Below are 8279 nucleotides of genomic sequence, written 5' to 3'. Positions count from 1 at the left end.
TAGCTGCTCCGGGGCATGTGGGATCTTCCCAGGCCAGGGATCGAACCTGTGTCCCCTGCATTGGCTGGTGGATTCTTAACCACTGTGCCGCCAGGGAAGTCCCTGGACCCTAATCTTTTCTACTAAGAGCACAGTTGCAATGTGAAAGCTGGTGCATATGCAAACACATACACACGCACCCTCATACATCCACGTGACCACAGACAAACAACATCCTCTTCCTCAAATATCTTTTTTGAACATAATGAACCCAGCAGCCACTCCTTGGAACTTTACTCCAGGACAGGCTTCACATTTTACAATCATGACTTTATTATCTTTTTCACAATAACCCAATGAGGTAGTGTCTCTTCTTGTACCCATTTCACTGATGAAGAAACTGAGGTTCAGCGAGATCATGTGATACATCCAAGATGGTGCCACATGGCTAATAATTGTCAGGTCCAAGAGCTCAAAACCAGATTCATCTGACATCAGAGTTTATGCTCTTGATTTCTAGGCTACATACATGACCATGTCCACTCTATGCATACACACAGACACACATGTGCCCCCCCCACAGACACATTTTCCATATTATCCATCAAAAGACCTGGATATGACTCCTGGCCTCATCATTTAAGGACTAAGCTTGCTTTGTCATCTTCAAAATGGAAATAATGGTCGGGCGACTTTATCTCCTTGTTCTCCTCCCCTCTGGGTAGCTGGGGGAAGCGGGAGGTCATTGAACATTATATGAAGCTGCACATATGTCAGATGTGTGAGTGCAGAAAGACTCCAGGAAAGAAGAGGCCATGAGGATGGTACTGGCTTTGCAGGCAAGAGGTGCGGAGGAGGCTTGAGCTAAAACGAAAGGGCAGATGAAATATGGGTGCATTCGTGGGAGAGAAGAAAGTATTCCAGGTAGAGAGATGACGGCCAAGATTCAGAGGCTGGACAAACAAGCTGTTGTTGTCCTATGAGAAAGAACGTGAAGGATTCGCTCCCTAAGTGGTGGTGGTGGTAATGATAATAATAATAATAATAATAATAAAACTACTGTTTATTGAGCACTTATGTGCCAAGCACTGTTTTACATGCATTATCCTCTTGACCTCTTGCAATAACTCTGCATGGAGGTTATATTATTATACTTATTTCATAGTTGAGGAAACAAGCTTACAGAAGCCTCATTTCAAGCTCTAGCACTCAGACTCCAGAACCCAAACTCTTACCTACTATGCAATTCTGCTCCTGAATTCTGATATGGCACTCAGAAAGTCAAAACTAGAATAACAGGCATTAAACTCAGTAGGGAAGCACAAATACCCTGGAGTCGGACTGCCATGGTGCCAGTCTTGACATTGCCCCTTACTACCTGGAGGACCCTGGACAAGTTATTCAGCCACTCTTCAGCCTCAGTTTTCTCATCTGTAAAGTGGGAATGATAGCAGAGTGCACTTGTTATGCTTGTGAAAATTAAGCAAATGATTCATGTAGAAGGGCTCAGAACCGTGCATAGCACACAGAAAGCAACCAATAAATATTAGCCATTGTTACTATGGACTGGCTGCCTTTTCCAGTTGTTTTTCTAGTAGGTGCCACATCAAAGAAAATTTTTATGGAGGAAGGCAGGGCATAAGTCAACCAAAGAATCAAATATTCTCCTGAATAACTGCAGAACCATTATTCCAACCCAGGGCTTGCCTGACTTCAAAGGGGACAGAAGTGAAATTGATCTGAAAGAGAAATCTCTTCCAGCAACTCCTGACTCCAGCAGGAAAGAGAGTCCGGATAGGAGTGACCTTGGCAAAATCAGGATTAGCAAATTCAGTACATTCTATCAGAATCCTGGGGTTCTTCCTATGGGAGACTGCGGGCAGGTCACTTAGCTGCTCTGAGCCTCAGTTTCCTTACTTGCAAAAAGGGAATAACAGTACTTCCCTCTCAGGATTGTGGTAACAATTAGCCGTATATTAAAAACTAATATTTTAAAAGTGTTGCCTCTACTTCTGGCACAGTATAAGCACCTTCCGTGTATAACGCCAACAGTAGTCCACATATATAATGTCATCAGCATCCTACATGTACGACGTCCTGAGCGCCCTGCATGTGTAATGTCTTCTAGTTCTCACCTCAGTCTTTCTCCTGGTCATTAAATAGGATGCGGTCATCCCATCCCCTGGGGTGAGTTTTGCAATCCTCCTCCACCTGAGTCACAGTCCAAGATTTGGGTTTAAAAAGAGGCTTCATTAGTAACTGGTGAATTCTGTGGGATCGCCCCCAGCAGCGGTTCCGCCCCACCGGGGAGTAATTCTAGGAAGGTAATGTGAGCTGGGGGAGGCTGGAGACCCAACTTCACATTTATTTACTGTGACAGCTAAATTGGTGAGCACGGGGGGACATCAGATGAAAGGCATTTCAGAGTAAATACTAAATACAATATTTAAACGTACAGGTTGTGACAAATGGGAGGAGGTGACAGGAGAAGACACGGGCAGCGCTCCCCTCCCTGGCTCAGGACCCAGTCCTCACCTGTCACCTTCCTGAGCACTTCCTGTTTGAGTAGAGGAAAGAGCACAGGATGCAGTACGGACCACATGACCCTAGGCAAGCAATTGACCTCTCCTGGCCTCGGCGTCCTCATCGGTAAAATGTGTGTGTGTTATTTGAATCAGATGATGGTGGAAGTGATGGAGAGACCACTAGCCTTGGAGTCAGATAGACCTGAGGTCAAATCCCAGCCCAGTCACTTCCTGGCTGGGTGAACTTGGACTAGTCACTTATCAGCTTCCTAAACTATGGGGATAATAACCTCAGAGGTTACATGAGATAATCAGTGTGCAAGGGCTTTTAGACTTCAAAGTATATTGCAAATGTGAGCAGCTGTGATCACAAAGTCGTTCAGTCCTCTTTCAGTTCTGACGTCCACTGTGTAAATTCAAGTCAGCAGACATTTATGAAGCACTGACTCTGCGCCAGGCTCCAGACGAAGCACAGGGAACAGTAAACCATGAGGAGCCCCGTCTACAGGGCGAGAAGAGAGCCAGCATTTGCAGTGTAGCAGGACAGGTGCTACACAGTGGGGAGCACAGGTGCTAGAGAAGCAAGGAGGAGGGGCATTGAAACTGGCTCATGGGGTAGGGATTAGAAAAGTCGTCCTAGAGGGGGTGACCTTTCAGTGCAGTCCTAAGGGATGAGTAAGTCTGAGGCAGGCTAGGACTGGGAGGGGTTGGATCAGGATGGAGGGTGGGTGCCCAGTCAGTGGTTTGCTGCGGCAATGTTGGGAGATGAGCTTGGGGAGGTGGCTAGGAGCCAGATCGGGGAGGGCTGAGCGCTGAGCGGAGGAGCTGGGATTCCTCTTGAAAGCTATGGGTCTACGAGTCAACAGTTGTACAGGAAGCAGCATCCTGTCCCTGCAGACGCAGCATGGTGCAGTGGTTAGGGAATCTGGGTTTGGAGCCGGGTCGCCTAACACCTGAGTCTATTACACACTGGCTGCAGGACCTAAGGTGGGTGACAAACTCCATGAGCCTGAGTTTCCTCAACCACAAAATAGGCCTTAACAGAGAACTGATCTACAAGTGCTGTGATGATTCCAAGAGAGCAAGACGAATCTCTGAGTTGAGAGGTTGGCACTGGCCTGGCATCCAGTAAGCACTCAGTCACCGAGTGCCATAGTCATTGTAAGAAGAGGGTGTAATGGGGCACAGGAGGCTCTAGCTAACTGGGGTGTCCTCAAGGGGCTAGATGTCCCCTCCTCAGAGAATTCTGCCCTGGCCACACTGTTTGAAATGAATCTCTCTTATTAATCTTTTTCCAGCAGAGGGTAGATGAGGCTTAAGTGTAGGCTAGCCTGGGATAAGTCTTGTATAGCCTGCTAAGGCATTTCAACTTCAAAATATCAACTGTGAAGGGCCACGGTCAAACTGTGGCCTTGGAAAGATGACTTAAGCAGTGGCTTGAGGATAGATTTGAAGGGGATGAGTCCTTCCCTGAGTCCTGAAGATACTGCAATAATCTAAGGGAGAGGTGATGAGGCAGCTTCAGGGACAAGGATGGAAAAAGGGCATATAATGCAAAGTTAATTATTATGTGTCACTTTATTATGTTATACATGATCATATATTATATACATTTATAACTATACATATAACAATAACACATCCAGTTTCCTAATCTTTATATATTTAAGCTGTATATGATATTCCATAGGATCATATATAAAATATTGATGTAATATATGATTCTATATAACATCATATATAATTTTAATATATAAAGTTGACTATTTAGGAGACTGGATTTGGGGAGTGAGGGAAAGGAAAATGTCAAAGAAAACTCACAGGTTTCTAATTTTTAATTTATTTTTAATAAACATTATGTTGTTCCCAAACACAAGGAACACAGGAGTAATTGGGGAGCGGCAAGGGGGAGTAACAAGCTCGGTTTTGGTTCGGGTACCAGGGAAATATTCAGGTGGAGGTGCCCAGGAGTGAACTGGACAGATAGGTCTGTAGCTCAGAAGAGAGGCTGGGACTAGCTCAGAAGAGAGAAAGGAACTTCAGAGACATCAGTGCAGGGATGGCAGTTGAAGTCAAAGGAGTTGAAAATTTCCAGCATCCAGGATTAACTCCACATACAGAAGAGAGTTGACTGGTGTACTTTCCGAGTTCACGGGGAAGCAGCTTGTCCTCAAGCTCGTCTATTTTCAGTGAGAATCATTTTTTAAATTATAAATAAATAAATCTCTATATAGATAGAGTGATGAGTCCTAAAGCAGAACCAGGCACTTAAGAAGCAGAAAGGCAGTGAACTTCCTTGGAGGGGGTGTGAGGATGGGTAGGGAGGTGTCTGATAGACAAATGGGGTCGAGGTGCACGGAAGAGACTTTGCAGGTAGAAGGAACACCTTGTACAAGGACACGGGGAACTGGGAAGTTGCATGGTGTTGGGGTGTACAATTCTCTGGTTAGGGGGAGAATGTACATTGGGGCACACTGCAGAAGGCCTCATACTCCTGGCTTATCCTGTGGGTAGAGGTATTCAGAAGTCTCTTAACTCCTCTTATGATTAGCTCTCGTGATCACTTCATTGGGCTTTGTTCTCCCTCTGACACTCTTCTTAAACCTTTTTGCCTGGCTAGTGTTTAAACACCCTTCAGCGCTCAGCTCACCTGCTGCTTCCCCTGGGAAGTCATCTCTGCCCTCACCTCCCTTTCCGGCTTGGTTAAGGGCCCACCTTCTGCGCTCCTGCAGCTCCCAAATCTTCCCTTTATCAAGGCACACGATAGTGCACACGGACCATGCCTCCTCGTCTTAACACCTTCCACGCCTGCCACGTGTAGATGTTTGAGGAATGAACCACTTTCCTTTTGCTGAGGTCGCTGGCCAGAATTTTTGAATGGGGAGAGGCCTGTTTTCAGCGAAGGTAAACTTAATTTTGTTTTTTAAGGTTAAATTTTAGATTCTATTTCTACCTTAGAAAGGTCACAGGGCATATCAAAAATAAAATGCCATTCTGTATAGTCAGAAATCCTGGCCAAGTAAGACCGAAAGCAGAGGAAGGAAGATGCAGCCCCATGTCCTGGGAGAAATTCTGAGAGGTCTGTTTTTTTTTTAACTTGGGATTCCAGTCTCTCTCCAGAGACCATTAAGGAGAGCCTGCCTGAGAACGAAACTAACCCGGAGGAAAACACAATCAAGAGATAGACAGATTCCTGACCGTATCATTCGAACACCTGGTCTTTTTAGTTCCCTGAGCCAATAAATTTCCTACCAGAAGGTAGCTGGGGTCGGGTTTTTGTCACTTGAACTGAGTCCTGACTAACCTGCTTGCACAGCTGGGGCTAGAACACCAAAGCTCTTTGCGTCTTGTTTCCTCCTGCACAGCGAGGGAATTTAGCCTGCACTTGTATAGTTTTTTTCAGTAGTGATGCTACTAGACTTGGACAGCCAGTTAGGGGGCCAGAGATGTGATAAGGAACTGACACCATTCTCCCGCCTCTGTGCTGCTTTTATTCTCTGCTTTTAACACCGGAACTGTTGACACTGCAAAGGTTTAGAAAGACATTTCCACAAATGGAATATACTTTAGAGCAGCGGTTGGCAAATATTTTCCATGAAGGGCCAGATGGTAAATATTTCAGGCTCTGCGAGCCATACAGTCTTTGTTGCACTAAACTCTGTAACTGTAGTGGGAAAATAGCCATGGACAATATGTAAATGAATGGACATGGCTATGTTCCAATACAACTTGTGGATACTGAAATTCAAAATTCATCTAATTTTCCTATGTCACAGAATAGTATGCTTGACTTTTTCCTCAACCATTTAAAAACGTAAAACCCATTCTTAGCTCTGTGGGCTGTATGAAGAGGACACAGGCCAGTTTGCTGATGCAACGAACACCGGACTAGGATTCGACCTAACGTTCTTCCGTTAACTACACGATCCTGGCCAAGTCACTTTGTCTCTCTGGGTTTGTGTTTTTTCCATCTGGACGGTGAGGGGGCTACCTGGGATGGCTTTTCAAGGTCCTTCAGTTCTCAAGTACCACGATTCTGATTTTTCATCAACAAATATTTATTAAGCTTCTATGCATACCTAGCATTGTTTCCAATGTTGGGGACACAGCAGTGAAGAGAATCCTGCTTCCATAGAACTTACATTCTAACGGAAAAAAGAAAAAGAGAGAAAATGAGTTTATATATGACGTTGGGTAGTGATAAGGCCTATTTAGAAAATAAAGAAGGAGAAAAGGATTAGGAAGTGACAGGGCTGTGATTTTAGAAAGGGAGGTCAAGTAGCCTCTTGGACATTGACGTTTTTTTTTTATTTCTTTTTTTTATTTTATTTTTTTGAACATCTTTATTGAGGTATAATTGCTTTACAATGGTGTGTTAGTTTCTGCTTTATAACAAAGTGAATCAGTTATACATATACATATGTTCCCATATGTCTTCCCTCTTGCGTTGGACATTGACCTTTGAATGGAGACTTGAACAAATGAGGGAGTGTGGGCTCTGTGAGCAGCCAATGCCAAGGCCTCGTGGTAGGAGCTCCCTGTATCCAAAGAATAGCAAGGCCAGTGTGGCTGGAGCACAGTGAACAAAAGGGATAAATAGGCTGTAGGGTCAGGCAGGTTGTCAGCGACAGGTCATTTAGGGCCTATGGATTTAGGTCTTTGGATTTTATTCTAGGTATGATGGAAAGCCCTTGAGAAGGGAATGGCACACTCAGATTTAGAAAGGATAGCTTTGGCTACTGTGGAGGCAGGGAGATAATTAGGAAGGTACTGCAACAGCCCAGGCAAGAGATGACAATGGTTTGAACAAAAATGGTAGTGCTGAAACGTGGTGAAAGTGCTTGGATTCAAGATTTTTTGTTTGTTTTTTCAAGATGTATTTTGAAAGCAGACTTGGCAGGATTTGTTGGAGGACTGGGTAGGAGGAGCAGAAGAGAAAAAGAGAAATCAGGGATAAATATGATGGAGTCAAATCATATTTTAGGAACATAATGATTACATAAAGGAAATATTTAACATTAACTTGTAAGGTAAGAATTAATCCTATTATTTTATATGGTAGTACTAAAAAATCACAGATGTACTCGGTGATTTAGAAATTAACTGTACATACCTTAATAGACAAGGGACAGCTCTAGAATATATGGTTTTAAAAACTTTGGCTGTTGATTTTTGATATGCTTTGAAAAATCTTTCCTCATGTGATTCTTTTCCCTAATACTGAGATGCCAATTATAGAAAATCAACTGGGTAGGGTTACAGTTTGCATTTGATAAAATAGGAGCTGAGATTAAGAAGGTAGTTCCCTCAGTTCTTCACTCTTGTATAAATCAAAATTGTGACTTAACTTTAGCAAAACAGTAAACCGATAAATAATTTTAAAGTACAGGTAACTTCATAGCAGTTGACCAATTAACACTTATATTTTAGAAGCGTTTTACCAAACCGCTTTCAGCATATTTATGACACACACATTTATTCTTTTGAAACCCCTACTTTGAAAGAGGGCCTAAGCACATTATCATACTTCAGGGGACTTCCATTAACAACTTCTTTTCAAATAGATTTATAGTGAGAACAGCTAGTCTCTTTACTCATCTCTAACAGAAGTAGGCAGGCAGAAAAGGTGGACAGAACTGCCTCTGAGGTCTGAGAAGGCACTTAGAAACAGCACCCCGCCTGGACACGCCGGCCCACGTCCTGAGGGGAAACCAGCCTCTCCGAGAGCCGTGGTCTTCACTGCAGGAGACGGACAAGAGAAGACACAACCGCAGA

This window comes from Aethalodelphis obliquidens, unplaced genomic scaffold (assembly GCF_003676395.1).
Source record: "Aethalodelphis obliquidens isolate GAN/ISIS:26980383/991018 unplaced genomic scaffold, ASM367639v1 scaffold7, whole genome shotgun sequence".
Taxonomy (NCBI): domain Eukaryota; kingdom Metazoa; phylum Chordata; class Mammalia; order Artiodactyla; family Delphinidae; genus Aethalodelphis; species Aethalodelphis obliquidens.
The sequence above is the reverse complement of the archived record's forward strand: the minus strand, read 5'-3'. Positions refer to the sequence as shown.